The sequence below is a fragment of the Galeopterus variegatus genome, unplaced genomic scaffold (genome assembly GCF_000696425.1).
Source record: "Galeopterus variegatus unplaced genomic scaffold, G_variegatus-3.0.2 Scaffold6976, whole genome shotgun sequence".
Taxonomy (NCBI): Eukaryota; Metazoa; Chordata; class Mammalia; order Dermoptera; family Cynocephalidae; genus Galeopterus; species Galeopterus variegatus.
Window position 1 is genome coordinate 66,825 of NW_007733087.1, and position 2,740 is coordinate 69,564.

At 42.0% G+C, this 2,740-nt stretch overlaps 1 non-coding gene across 1 annotated transcript; it reads right to left on the reverse strand.

Moving 5' to 3' along the window:
• Positions 1–823: 823 nt before the first annotated feature.
• On the reverse strand, positions 824–897 carry TRNAI-GAU. Its single transcript has one exon. It is a non-coding gene; the product is annotated as a tRNA-Ile (tRNA).
• Between the last annotated feature and the right edge of the window lie 1,843 nt (positions 898–2,740).

A 2,740-nucleotide genomic window follows, 5' to 3' on the forward strand; every position in this document is an offset into this window, starting at 1 on the left:
AAGAAACATAAACCCAGTGTTTTTATAAGGACAGTAGTCATGGATACAAACACAAGGGATGACTTTATGCTAAAAAGTTCAACACCAAAACTATAAGGTAGTAATGAGCTGAAAACCTATTCATGATTTGGCCTGCAGACAACTGAACAATTTTCATGAGGAACCTGGAGGCACAGCATGGTAACACATGAACTGCTCAAAGAAATACATTTCACTCGGAAAATCCCTACCCTCGCTTATGAGGAAAGATACCAAAGACTAGGGTTGGGATTGGCATCACACCTATTTAAACATGTAAATATTCTTGGGCCAGGACCTCCACAAATAGTTACAGTACGTGAGTCAATTCATTTATTCCTAGTGAAACAATTTCTTTGAGAAACGCATTTGCTAAGACATAATCTTGTCCACTTACCTGTAGAAAAATCACTTTCCAGAACTGAATGTTATATCTAGACTACATTCCCCCAATTGTACAGATAAAGACCGAATTCCCATAAAAGTTCTCTTACTTCAAAACTGGCTAGAGATTAGTACTGTTTTTCTAGTTAATATTAGTAATGAAAACTTGATAAAAACCAACAAATGAAATAGCGCTAAATGATACTGCAAACTAAATATGGCAAGACTGGCACTCCAGGTGTCTCAAATATCTCAAGGCACAGTCATCCTAAAAATAAAGAGACTTTCCATGTTTCAAAGAAAGTGTGTGCACAGCTGTTTTCCATCATGAGTGGCTACAATTACAGTTCCTAGTTGGCATTTAGAGCAGCACTGTATTCAGCAACAAGGAGATCTGACAGTTCTTTTTTTTTTTGGCAGCTGGCTGGTACAGGAATCGAACCCTGGACCTTGGTGTTATCAGCACCAAGCTCTAACCAACTGAGCTAACCGGCCAGCCAGTGACAGTTATACCTTGGTACAAAAGAAAAGATGTCAGGTTCCAAAGAAATGAATTAGTAAAAAAAAATTTAATAACTTGACAATTAAAATGTCTTTTATTTTCAACTTTATGTTTTTCATTTGATCTTTATAAGTTCTAATACCATACATGTTTATGTTGCTACGTTGTTACACCAAAGCTGAATTAAAATAAAGGTAGCTTGATCATATTTCTGTTGATCTGTCTTCTATCAGCCAGCTGCATTCATTTGCTGTATATTTCTGCCCCTGACTTTGATAGCCCTACCTTATTTCCCATTTGATTAATATAATCTTTCATATTTCAATATTCTAGAAAAACAGTTACATCCCTAACCAGGGAGGATTCTCCTACTGGTAGGGATCGTGGATAATCCTTTCTTATGCACTCAGCAGAGCCAGAAATTCAGAGTGCTCAGAAGACTTAACCAGTGCACCCAATGCTCCTCTGCAGGACCACATAAGGCTCTTCTTTCACTCACCTCCACAGTTCCTTGGTCCTTGAAACCTCATTCCAGACCTAGAACGAGGAGGAGAGAATAGTGCACGGTCAGACAACAGGCAGTTAGCACCTAGCCTGCCAGGCCCTGTGGAGGGGACAAGAAGCTGAATCAAACTCATTCCCGCACTCAAGAAAACTCACCCTGAGGTAGAGCTAGAGACATATTTGAATAATCAAAAACAAACAAATAATGAATGAGAAAGAACAGAATGAGAAACTCAGTGGGGGTAAAGGGTGGGGTGCCAAGGGACTCAGAGAAGTGATTACTGATCAAGTCTCAAAGAATGAGTAGCGGTTCTTTATGTGGCTGCAGCATTGCTGAGACACAACAGCGGGGCGAATATTCCTAAGGGTGAAAAAGATGAATGAGTAATTTGTCTTAATTAGCACATAGGATTCTGGGTGGACAAGAATGGAAAAAGGAGCTGAAGGTTGGCTTAGACCAACTCCCAAAAGTCGTAATGACAAAAATAGTGAGATGCTACCTGAGAATTTTGAAGAGCTGAGTGGTAGGGTCAAACTGCATTTCAGAAAATCACTTTGGCTACTGTGAGAAGGAAGGTTTGGAGCTGAAAGCAGAGAAGTATGCCTGGTAAGAAGGCTGCTGCAATGAAGTAAATTAAGGCACCGGCCAAGGGGATATCCCAGAAACGCTAGATGGCAGAACGAGAGCAGCCTCCAGCCTCCCAGGCTATCCTGGATCCTCTATACAGACTATCCTCCCACGACTGCTTTCTGCAGTAGTATTTACCAAGAGGCTCAGGATAGTTTCACGGAATAGGGAACAGGGTGCCAGACCTTCCCCCCCCGCCAGGCCCAGGCCTGACTCATGGAACTTCCTACCCTCTCCAGCTAACACGTCCAGAATTCTGGAGCCTACACAGCTTCAGTGGGCAACTCTCTAGAGCCTTCGGTGGGCCAGAACCTCTGAGGGTCCCAGCCCAGACATGTGGCTTTCCAAGCCCTGGCAGAAACAATGACCACCCTCTCTGAGCCCAAGCTACCCCTTCAACAGCCCTCATTCATCTGCCAACTCAAAGTTACTACGCCTTTAAGAAGTCTTTTCGGCTGGCAGAAGTGTAAAGTTTCTATTCTGCAAAATCAAACCAGGCAAGATGATCTGTGCATTTTCTCTATATATCCTTTCTCTCTCTCTCTCCTTTCTATAGCTCCTAGTTCAAAACCCAGCTGAGATCTTGTTTCCCAGAGAATTGTAATAGTTCAAAACCCAGCTGAGATCTTGTTTCCCAGACAGAGAATTGTAATGCATAATATACCCTGCAAAATAAATGCTACCCACCTTTAAGGATCCTTCTG